This window comes from Etheostoma spectabile, chromosome 11, assembly GCF_008692095.1.
Source record: "Etheostoma spectabile isolate EspeVRDwgs_2016 chromosome 11, UIUC_Espe_1.0, whole genome shotgun sequence".
Classification (NCBI taxonomy): Eukaryota; Metazoa; Chordata; class Actinopteri; order Perciformes; family Percidae; genus Etheostoma; species Etheostoma spectabile.
The window spans coordinates 10,454,686-10,467,635 of NC_045743.1; the positions used below are offsets into that span (position 1 = coordinate 10,454,686).

A 12,950-nucleotide genomic window follows, 5' to 3' on the forward strand; every position below is an offset into this window, starting at 1 on the left:
CAGCATTACATAATCTCATGTGAATATGAAACATAGATCCTTTTTTACACTCTGCTGTCATGTCATACATCTGCTCATCAGTGCTCAGAGGGATCAATATGCTGTCGAGTCAGTCTGGTTCCAGGCTAAATCTACCTCTATTATTATCCTGCAGCTCCTTGTGGTTTACCACATGATATTCCATGTCCAGGCTGAGCCCAGTGTGCCCTACTGTCTAAATGGTAGCTTCTAGCAGCACGAAGGCCTGACATAACCGTTTCCAAATGAACGATTGCATGGCAGCACAGTGCGACGTTGATATGCCTCCTAGTGTTGTCTGCGAGGCTCCGTGGTGCGGTCCTCTTGAGGGGGACAGACAGGAAAAGATTTCCCCATCAGTCACAAGGCTGTCATAATTGCCAGGTAAACATTAGCTAAAGCTTCTGCAGGACTTTTATAATGAGTGCAGGGGGACACAGGTCATCCACCATGTATTCTTGCCCTCATTAGGAAGAAAAGGCTATTCACATATTTGCAGAGCAAAAATAAGATTTTTAATTTGGACTGTATAACAGCCAGCCTGCCAGCACCAGCTACACATTTTAATTGCTGTATTTCACAGATATACTCATTACAGTACATTTAGAAAAAGCAATTAACTTCAGGATACAGTGTGTTGTGTGATGACACAATCTGTCTGTGCGACTATCTAGTGTCCTTTAGTTTTAAAGCCCCTGAAAACTTCAAATCAAAGTATTTCTCTCTAACCTGAAATATTCATGACTGAACGTGCAACAATCAAAGTTGAAAACAAACATCTGTAAGTGTTATTTAGCAAGAGTTTAACTTTTAGAAGCTAACTTGCTTCATCAGAATTTTGTGGATTACATTTGATTAACAGTGACCAAACAATCCACTAAATTTACATTCAAATGTCGCTAAATCCAGATTGGTGCATGATAAGTATGACATAGTTTTTTTCTAACCAAGTCGTTTTCTAACCAAATAATAAATTTATTTTTTAATTTGACAGAAAATCTTGTGACCGTGTAGGATCCAATCACTGATGGTTAGTTGATTCAGAATTTTTTTTTCTAGGGTCTTTAAATGATACAACAGTAAAATGTATGTAACGACATGGTTATAGAAATTGATTATTGTCACATGCGGTTTCTCTTTCTTTTCAAACCTAGGTGTTTTCATGTGTTTCAAATTATACGAGCCCTATTCCCATGTGGATTCAGTTCAACAACAGTGATAGTCGCAGAGAACATTTTACAATACAGTATGTCTCTAGAATGATCAGCCATAAGGGAGTCTAAAGTACGGTGGCCCACAGGGGCAAACGCCCTGCAACTTCAGAAAACACATGCAAATAGACAAAACACAAGCATATTAAGAAAACAACTTCATTAATTTGACAACACATGTGCAGCATTCAGTAAACACACTGCAAATACAAACAACACAACCAAATACATAAACGCGATGCAAATAAAAAACGAACAGCTGGATCTTTGACCCCACGGGTGGGGGGAGAGAGAGAGAGAGAGAGAGAGAGAGAGACGGGACCATAGACTGTATATCTATTAACGGTCTATGGCCGGGACACATTCAATCCATAGACTGTATATTATTATTAAAAATAATAATATACAGTCTAAGATTCAATCTCAGAATGGTGTGAAACAGTGTGTTACTGCAAATATTAAGTCTATATTTAAGATATGTTTCCTCTCGTTTGGTAGGTGTGTCTCGGCTCAGGTCACAGGTGATGCTCAATCAGCAGAGATGTGTCTGTCAGATCGTGGTAATAAAACATTTTAAACTGCATCAGCGTTTAACATAGACGTTTGTTTAAGCCATTTTACATGAGAGAGAATAAGTTTGTCCGAAAGCCGCATCGCTGTAGTGTGGGCCTCCTCAAGCAGCATATTGTGATTATTCAACTACGGTTACCAACAAAATAAGTAATAAACTAAGCAATCAATCTGTATTCATATTCTGGAGCAATTCGCTCTTGAAGAAAAAAACAGAAAAAAAAAAAAACAGACAGGATTTCTAGTCCCTCCCTGTAAATCAGTGATTGAGATGGCTTTATAGTATAGTTTGTATTCATTAGCAGGAATGTCGTATTGTTTAGTTCAAAAACATTTAAAACATCAAAGTAGCCTACAAAGACATAGCGGACTAGACGCAAGCTTTTATTTTGAAAAGTCAAAGCTCGGTGACGGCAACAGTCGGGAAGACATGAGACGGGAGCATAGACTATATATTATTCATATATCTTTTGAAGAATATTAATTTAATGGACAGTCTATGGACGGGAGGCATGAGACGGGAGGTCTCCAGGCTGCAGGTCCAGATTCTAATAAAAAGGCAGAGCGCTCTCTCCCCGTGGGGTCGAAGATCCAGCTGTTCTACTTAACGCTCCCTCTCGAGGCCTGGAGAACTTCCGTTGTGGAATCTGATGCAGCGTTTTTTTTTATGCATTTGTTTTCGTGGTTTGTGTGCTTTTCTTTTTGTATTGATTTTTATTTGCATTGCGTTTATGAATTTGTGTGTTTATGTAGTGTGTTTGCTGAATGCTGCGCATGTGTTGTCAAATTAATTAAGTTGTTTTCTTAATTTGCTTTTGTTTTGTCTATGAGCATGTGTTTTCTGAAGTTGCAGGCGTTTGCCCGTGTTGGCCACCGTACTATAGAAACCTGCATTTGAACCGGTATTCAAACACTCCCGACCCCACAGAAACAATTTTCTAATTCTGCTCAGGACACAGGCTCTGTCACTGACAACTAAATACAAGAATGAGGTCAAGGTCCGGGCTTGTTCTTGTCACACCCCAGGAAGCAGCTGATGTATAACACTGTGCACTAAATTAAAATATATGCAGATGAGTTCTTATCTAAAAACGGCTGGATGTTGAGGAACTGCACATTTTGTTGCTACAAAGCAAAAAAGTTTATTAGCATCATCCCCAGACAACGACTGCCTTTTCCCCCCCACAAGGAAACATCGTCTTCCATCATTACCATTGAGCAGTGCTCTGCATGTGGTTGGCTCTTCTTGCACTAGTGTAAGTCAACCTGCCATTAGTCAATGATCAGAACACTTTGATGATCCTCTGTAACCCATTTCATAAAAATAGCCCGGGCGAAACCTGAGGGGCGGGTGGGGATTGATTTATTAATCTAATCAGAACAATGTAGGACACAAGATGTATTTGTCCTCCTCTCCAAATCAGCTCAGCTAGCACTTGAGGTCATTCTCCGAGAAGATCAGCCAATCACTTCAGACAATCTTCTGTAATTTTCCATCTTCCTTTAATCTCTACAATCAGAGGCAGAGCAGAGAAAACTGCCTCAGTTTTGATGTTGTCTTTGATGGATTTGTCCGTCTATTTCCCCCGCCACAAATTTACGACTTCCCCCCTGAATTTTCTCTGTAATCTTATTTTGCCGCTACAATATAGATGTTTTGAATTTTAAACCAACAATCTTCTTCTCATGAAATACATGCACTATGATTTTCTTCCCACAAAGATTAGGTTTTAACATGGCGCTCATTTGATACTGAAGCACTAACAGGCTCTCCTATCCATGCTTGGCATGTAATGTGAAGCCATGTGGTGGATGAGCGGAGCAGCATCTCTAAACCAGTGTTTCGATGGGGGTACAGCAATTGGGTAAAAATATGAAGCCTCCAAGGGGCACATGAAATTGTCAGCATCTTGTGGTAATCAAAGGACATTACAACTCTTCATGAGTGACTGTGAAAGAAGCAGCAGCATTTAACCACAAACTGAACCGTCGCTGGAGGCAACATAGCATCTGATGATGACGTTGATACAGCCAAACACAGTCATGTCAGATGAGGAATTATTTAGGTACAAAAAAGTGAATGAAAAAATTCCAAATTAATATTGCTCTGGTGTAGTCAGCTGGTTTTTCTTTCCGCAGCTGAAGCGAAGACCTTGTTAGTTGTCACTGTGGTCAAAAATAGCATCCGAACAGGAGAGTTTTGTGGAACAGCTCCTGGGGATTGATGATTGATTTCTACACAATTACAGGGCCCTTCCTCCTAATCACTGCTTTCATCGCTAAAAGAAGATTATCACATAGGAGAAACTTGATAGAGGCACTTCCTTCCTCCCTGCAAATCAATAAAAATTACTCAAGAGATGGTAAGCATACGACAGACATTTTCTTGGTTTAATCCCTAGGCTGGCTAGCACTTTTAAAAACATGTGTGTGTGTGTGTGTGGGGGGGGGGGGGGGGGGGGGGTGTTGTTGTTAAACCATGTCTAATTAAAGCTGCTTTTCAATGCAGGCGCTCTGAAACTTCAGGTCCCCCTAACAATTAAGTACAGGATTTCTCTGGTCTCGAGCGAGAAGAAAAGGCACATCCAGAGGGTTGATTATCCCCCTATCTCTCCCCCTAGTTTGCCTCTACCTATTATTGGATTCACTTAGTTGATGGAACACCATATGTTGAGCAAGGGAGAGACAGGCAGATCAGAGACACTTGGAGAAATTGGACAAATTGTAAAGCATTGTATTTGACGACGAGGCACGAAAGTGTTGAGAGTCATGTTGTCATGATGGTCTAATGGAAACAAGTTAGAGAGACAATCACACAACCAGAAAAGAGGTTTAATTCCTGCTACAGTGTTGATGGATAAGAGCATCTTCAGCAGGGTGTTTTCTGAATTGCCTGAATTTTGACTTGTTGTTTTCCAATCATTTAGAGCTGTTGTCACTAAAACATTGCTGTGCTGTATGCCTGCAGTGGTCCAATTTTTCAACGGCATCTGAGGTATAGCATTGTCATACTCATACCCTAATTCTGCTTTTAAATGATCTGACTTATCACTTGGCACAGAAAATATGAGTCTCATCATCAGCTACTTTCTGATAATCTTAATTTTAGTATTGCTGTCTGATAGCGTGGAGAGTTGCTTTCCCAATTGAACTTAGTATTATTTTTTTAAATCATTGTATTGGTACTTTTAGTGAGTGAAGATTTGAAATTCTTCTTCCACTCGCTGTGACATGAAGCAACTTCTATAGCCTTTTGTATGCATTGTTTTGTAGAACCAGCGACCCACAATGAGGCTAATCAGGAAAAAATTATGACTTGCAATTCCAAAACCTGCACAAGGTAAAAAGAAATAATTATTCTCACATACCTTGGGTCTCTAAAGACCCTAATGAATGTTTACCAGAAAAACAACAAACACTAGAAAATGATTAAAACAAATAGTTTGAGGAATAAATCTAGGGGTTAACTGAATAAAAGGAGTTGAATTATACTGCATGTTCTTAGTCTCTGAAGACCCGGGGTATGTGTTTAAAGGTTTGAGACATAGCCATGGTTATAATTTTACTGAGCTTAAATGAGCCCATGCTTTATATAGTCCTGTAGAACTGTACAGCCTCCATAGTGAGAAACTCTAATCACATACTACCTTAGAGAGCCACAGATAAGGCCTCCATTAGGGCTGTTATTTAAAGCATCTCACCCATTAATGGATTCCCCTGGCCCAGCCACAGACCCACTATCTTATCCTCGCAGGCCCAGTTAACCAGTCTGCGTCAGGTGTGTGAGACTGTCTGAAACCACAGTCGGTGCTCACAGAGCCCCTGCTGAGGGTGTGGTGAGGCCCTGATGTGTTGTCAGATTCACAACAACTATTAATACCTCTGCAATGCCTACTTTGGAGAGGTTTACAAATATGTATTTATTTATTTATTTAAGTGAGAGAAATAAAAAGAAAATGCAGTATGAGAAAAGGGGATACTTTTCCAGCTGTCTTATATACTGCATTTATTTCAGAAAAGCAATATTTGTATTTGTCTTAATATTTAGGCCTACCATAAACCAAATAACTTATATATCATATAATAATAGTATAATTGTATAATATTAAAGTGTTAAAATTATGATAAAGTTGCTTGTAGCTTCACATTTAGCATAAAGACAGTGGTTTAACTGGCATTTTTCATCTAACTCTCAAGGTGTTTCTCAAAATGTCAAAGTATTCCTTCATTAATCAATTAGACCAGCAAGAGAATTATTCCCCAAGTTGGATTAATGACTTATTTTCCAAGTTAAAATGCCACAGACATTAGCTGGTTCCATAAAAGTCTTAAAAGTGTTGATTTGTTGTTTTTTTCTGTCTCATATCATCACTGTGAAGTGAATGGATTAGGGTTTTGGACTTTTGGTCGGACTAAACAACCAATTTAAAAATGTCACCCAATTTCTTTGGGGGGGAAATGGTGGTGGGTGTTTTCCCCAATTTTATAGAATTAACCCATTAATCAATTGATCATAATTTTGAGCAAACCTAATCTGTAATGAAAGTAAGAATTAGTTCCAGCTTTAATATTTACAAGTTGGATATTCTCTTTTCTCTGTCTCCCTCTCCCGTGGCTCGCTTTTTTTTTTTGCAGCTCTCAGATTTGGACAAAGCCAGAGCCACCCAAAAGGTCAAGCCTTTGTTGCTTACATGTACAGAGTAATGAGCCGTGTCAGAAATACCTTCATCAGCCGGTGATAGCGGGCACCTTCCCAGATATTGGACAAAAGAGGAAGGGAGTACCCATTACAATGTAGTTCTTCTAACACCCTGTTGTACGGTTGTTGTCCTCGAATGGTCACTACGGAAAAGAAGCTGATATTAGCGTCTTAAAAGCCCACACACTGAAGCCTGGTAATGAGATGTACGGGGTCTTAAAAGCTTCAACAACAAGGTTTATTAAACAACTGATGTAAAGGTATGATGTGCTTGCTTGACATTGAAATTAATGCTAAATCTATGTTCAGTCAAACTTGTTTTTTTTTATCAGCAAAAAAAAGGGCAATTTGTACAAACAGGTAACATCACTTTGCAAGAAATACATTGAAGTATTAGATTCCTATTTTAACACCTTGCACTTTAAGATAATGAAAAACAATAAATGTGTGTGGATAGTATGAAAGGGGGGATTGAACTGTAGTCTGAATGCCGAGCAGGCACTTAGCACTTCCTTAAGGTGGTCTGAGGATTGGTTACGTGGGGCCGAGGATGATTTCCAAAACACACCGCAATTTTAAAACCCAAGGTAAGCACTGGTTTTTATTACCACAATTCCAAATAAAACTACAATACTGAACCTCGTGATCTTTCAACCATTCAATTTTTTTTTTCTCAGTGTTCAAGTTTTACAGCATCATAGAAAAATAATTGGTTCTGTATGTACAACAACAACAACGGTGATAGAAACATGTTAACAGCATTATGTGTAATAACATTTGTTGCCTGATGAACAATGAAAAGTGCCTGTCACATTTGCATTGGTGAGTGTTGTAAACTGAATGTTGAGTTCACTGTAACAAAGTGTTTGATGAAGCATTAATATGACTGTGACATATTCATGAGATATGACAATTATTTATTATCAATACGCAGTTTGTTTTTAATCAAAAGGAGAAGACAAAAAAAAAAAAAAGAACATTCTTCTTTTTAAACACCAAAAACATTCTAAATAAACAACTTTCTAAAGGCACACGTAACTATCCGGCTCCAAGACATCATTACTTTTTAAAGACATTGGTAGTAGGAATTTGAAATCTCGCAGAAACGTTAGTAATGAGGCTCTCGGATATCCGTGATGACACAGTGCAGTTAATGTATTTCTGAACACAGTCGTAATCATTTAGGGAAAACTCCTACATTCATTTAAAATCAATAGCAGAGTTTTGATTCGATTACATGCTCCTTCCTTTCCCTCAAACACTTTTTTCATTTCTTCAAAAAGCCTATTATAAATAAACTTTCATACAGAGCCAAAGACGAATGATACGGGAGGATGTTCTATTCATTTTTATATATAATATATATATATATATATTATATATATATATATTATATATATGAAAATGGTTTTGAAGTCTTCAGGTTAGAATCTCAAGAAATCCACCTTAACAACTAGAGCGCAACAATAAATTGGCAGATCAACTTATCACAGATATATTATCTGCCTTAACATCAGCTGGAAACAAGAAACTCCAAAGATACGTTTCAAGTATTTTAATATAATCAAGTGTCCATTACATAGTTTGTCCATCAGAGAGAACCAATAGTTAAAACTTGTAAATGCCTAAATTATGTTCTCTAATAGTCAAATTTGAGGAATTATGATAGTGTGTGTGTGTGTATATATTATATATATAGTTATTTATTTATTTATTTCCACATACATATATCCTTTGTGTTTGTTTTAATTTTGTATTTATTTGGTTTCTTACTATCAAAAAAATAGGTCTGACAGAGCACTAAAATCCTTAAGGCTTGTAAAAAGATATTGAAACCATAATGACGTTCCTCAGTCAGCAGCGCACCACAGAACTGACGCTGACGGTGCAACACAGCCTCTCAAATATCATTCACCAGCTAGGGTTAGAAACCCACCAAGAGGCTCCACGCTTGGATACTGTTTCTACAAATGTTTGCAGTGCTTAATTCTCTTTTTAAATACTGGAAAAATATACACAACAGCTGAAATATCATTATAGTTTACATTTCCCTACACCAAAAGTGATAAGAATTTGAATTTCAGTTTGACTTCAAAACCAATTATCAAATGTTTTAACCCTGAAATATGAATATTGGTATCGGCTTCACAGATCCAGTATTGGTCAGGCTCTATTCACTTCCTGTTGTTTGAATATAACTGAGACACTGATATGGAGAGAGGATGAGCAGCAGTCATGACAACAGTCTTGTTTTTAGATTGCAGACCATCGCAGAGACATGCCTCGCAATATTCTTATAAATGCTCTTCTGTTTATTTGTTTGGTTTGTCCAGCAGCTAAGCAGCAGTCTAAGCAGCACAGTGGATGCACGGCTAGCAGCTGGCTGACACAGTGTGAGTGTTTTGATTTCAATGTTCTCCTTGCACAGACCTCACACAACGTTCTCCCTGCTCAGACATGACAAGGTCCCCAAAGCCACAGCTTGTTGTGCCGCCTGGACGGCAGGTGCAGCTTCTCTCAAACCAGTGGCGAGCTGTAAAAAGAGACGGCCTTCATAATGGAAGATAAGCCGCTGCTGCCTGGATCTCTGTATTCGCTGGACAGGCTGTTACAGGAAGAGGCGTATGGTGTGCTGTGGGAACCACCTGGCAAGGGTGTTGAGAACCAGAACCGGTTAGGATGAGGATAGAGCGGTGGTGGAGAGAGAGATGAGGCGAAGGATCAGACGCTTAAGGTCATGTTACGGAGCAGCCACTGCTGGGCGCGGCTGCCATTGCAGTCTCTCAAGGTGGGGACCATCTTGTCCTCCTCAGAAGGCATGTCCAAACACTGGTTGCTGTTCACATGCAGCAGAGTGAGTCGCTGGAGAGAAAAGGATGAAAACACAGGCCATTACATGTAAATGTATACACATTAACGTACAAAAACACACAAATACTTAGACTAATATTGTCTGTTTTGAGTTATTTTCAACTCTTCTCAGGAGAAAGTTGAATCCACCTGGATGACTAAGATGAACCTTCACAGACACACTTCCAAATATTGATTTCCCACATTTCACAAAAATACATTCCGACCCAAGTATATGGCCTGAGCATGTTACACTCAGTAACTGTAGCAGGAAAAAACAATAGGCACATCAAGAAAGCAGGATGTTCTAGTCGAGAAAAAGGTGAGTTGTGCCCCTTATTACACAATGTGCACTGAGACTGCTCAGAGGATTAAGGCGCTTGTCAGTGTGGAGACTGTTGTCCTCACAGCCACTGAACAGGAAGGAGTTTTTTGTAAAATACTGTTGACTATCAGTAGCATTAAAAAAAATCAATAAATTAAAAAAAAAAAAAAAATCAATAAAGAGACTAGAAATAACTAATTTTTCTACTCCAGAATGAATAAAACTTACTCTAATGCTTATGTTTAAGCTGCATTAAGTCATATTTGGGATATATCCAATGAGTTGTTGTAATGTAAAATTGTTACTAGTTGCACCAATACCAATGACAATCAACACCTCAGTCTGCAGCTCATTATTTCTGTTGCTTTTAGCTCAGTGTTGTAGTTTGGAGTTGGCGGGCAAACATTGGACACATGCAGTCAGGTTGTGGGACTAAACAGTAGGAGGAGGCCAAATGTCCACGCAGCTTGACATATTAAACTCTTGAAATGACTGAACAAGATATATTAGGCCAAGATGAAGAGGACTTTTTAACAGACATGTTCTAAACTTGACCCTGCAACAGCTTATGATTTGGCCACTTGGGCCCAGCAGAAACAACAACATTGACATATTATCATTTTTAAGTCAATCACGTTAGTAAACAGTGGCCTATTTACACATCCAGGTTAATAGTAAGTTCAATATTTACTCTCCTTTAAGCACTGTTTTTGGTCTCCACCATCTCATGCAAAAAATGTCTGACTCTTAGGCTACTAAATGCTCCGCTATGTTCACCAGCTAGTCACTAACTGGGGGCAACTGCAGTGTCAGGCGCTTTTATTCATTGTGGCTAAGCCATATTTCCCCCGAAACCTCTTTTTTTCCTGTAGTTTGTTCAAATGACTTCCATGTACATCTAATGGTTCTGTGTGAATCCCAAAAGTTGGTAAAAGTGACCAATAAACACCATTAGTGACAAAAGGTAATGCTTCTCAGTAATTACTACATCAATAACATTGGTCTTATATTAGTTTAAACCTCATTCAATACTATGCAATCTATAGACTTTATATTTTATATAGTGACACCTCCCAGAGGCCTTTGGCTGGCCTGTGAAACAAAACTTATGGGCAGTCATTTCTCTTTTCCATAAGAAATGGTAGAATGCGTTAGTAGAGTTATTTTATCAAAATGAAAGGTTAAAAGAAGATAACAAATAAGTAAACATACTTACTGGGATACTTGAATAGAACTCAGCCATTGTTAATGTTATCTTCAAACAGTTTCAGCAATATCATTGAAAGTTAATAAATATGCTTAACTGTCTCAGATGATTATTTAAGGGTGGATTTAGATTTTAATGCTTCTGACCTCAAACGGTCCTGTTATATTTGGAGTTTACTTTGCAGTATACCACGTCTCCTGTTCCATTCCACACATTGCCCCCTCTCCGCTGTAAGGTCTGCCCGTTTGCTTGTCTATCACATAAACTCAGACGTATAGTAACAAAGTAGAACTACTTCACTACAGTAATTAAGTATTAAAAGGCTGTATATGTACTCTACTGGAGTATTATTTTTATTATTATTTTTCCTACTTCCACTTTCACTTCAGTACATATTTTTGATGAGTAATACTTTTCCTCCGATACATTTTTTTTGCGCTGCATCATTACTCGTACCAGTTATAAAAATGTTCCAAGCCCACATTATCACTGCCAGAGCGGTAGATGGCTCTGTCACCAGGTTTGATGAAGCTGGCTCATCATTGAGCAAATCAAGCAATCAAGCTGTCTTATAAGAAGACAGCGCATGCTCCCGTTCTGCCTTTCGCTCTACTGCCTGCCTGCCTGCCTTGAGAAAACTTGAGCTTTGTTAGTTTGTTTCGAGATGGAAGAACCAGAAACACCATCTTCAGTACCTTCAACCTCAAGTGATCATGACGGTGAGGAAGGAGACCACCCCTGGCCCTTCTTAAAGTCCATTTTTTCACTTATTGGAATGAAAGACAATAGAGAATGAAGTGCCTACTCTGCCTTCTGAAAGATTGCAAAATAAGGGCCTTCAAATTCACCGTTGAATTTCAAGAAACCTATCAAGGTAAGTTACAAATATAATACACAAATGGCACACCAGCTTGAGCTATCAGTAAGCGCTAGCGAACTAGCTACCCACGGTTCATTTTTGATATTTTATACTGTTATATTTTATACTGTTATATTCTTATATTTTTTGTGTCAACACTGCAAAGGGATTGCTTTAATCTCGTTGCACAAGTACCGTGTACTTGTGTATAATGACAATAAAGGCATTCTATCTATTCTATCTATTCATGACATGCTGCAGCGTTGTACATTCCTGTCCTTGTCCTGCTGCTACAGGCAAAAGGAATTGTGAGTGAAATATTTGAAATAATATAAACGATATTCAAACTTTTGACTGCTTTCTTTAATAGCTACATAACACAATACTTTCGGTACTTGAGTAGTACATTTAAAAAAATACAAAATACAAAAAATGTTCCACTTAAATGTGGTGCTTAAAGAACACTTCAACTTCTACTCAAGTCACTTTTTTGATAAGAGTGCTTGTACATGTACTCAAATCTGGGTCTCTAGTACTAATGTCTAACTTAATACATGTCTGCATAGGCTATAAAAGACAGAACAAGCACTTTTAAAATGTCCAGACTGGGAAACATACCTGTTGTGTAGTACCACATGAGCAAGTACGAGAGAAATTGGAGGCTATATGCCACCAAGAATCTAGTGATCCCCCCCCCCACCCGCTCACTAACAACTGTAAAAGAGCTCTCAATGGCCTTGATTAACCATTTATGTTCATTCCTTCAAAGTAACATGCTTCCGCAATTTAGCTGCTCACTTGAGTTGGTTTTCTCGTCCTAATGATCACATGCAGAGAAGTAGAAGAGAAGTAGGAAAGCTGGAGTTAGTTTGTGAGGAGAAGCAGAGGGGAGAACAATGGCATGACAGAAACTTTGAAAATTATGTTAAAAAATAAAATGCTAAGTGCCACTTAGATACCATTAGGTGTTGTAATGTTTGTAAATTACACATAATTTATTTTGTAAAAAAAAAAAACACCTTTAAACATGAGCATTGGCATGATTTATCTTGCAGTTTAGGGATAATTCTATATTAAAACAAGATTGTGCTCCGACTGTTGACAGAGAATATTCAGACTAATGAGCACACAGAGACGCTCAGGCCATGTTTGATCTTAAGCTATAAAACACAAGTGCCTGACATTGGCTGCCTGGATACGGAGAAATACAC

General features: G+C 38.4%; 1 protein-coding gene across 1 annotated transcript in view; it reads right to left on the reverse strand.

Moving 5' to 3' along the window:
• Nucleotides 1–6,717: 6,717 nt before the first annotated feature.
• galnt13 (polypeptide N-acetylgalactosaminyltransferase 13) overlaps nt 6,718–12,950 on the reverse strand; it is a 34,316-nt gene continuing 28,083 nt past the window's right edge. The window contains exon 14 of the mRNA XM_032529938.1: nt 6,718–9,360. The gene's annotated coding sequence lies outside the window, so the exon portion shown is untranslated. The remainder of the gene's footprint in view (nt 9,361–12,950) is intronic.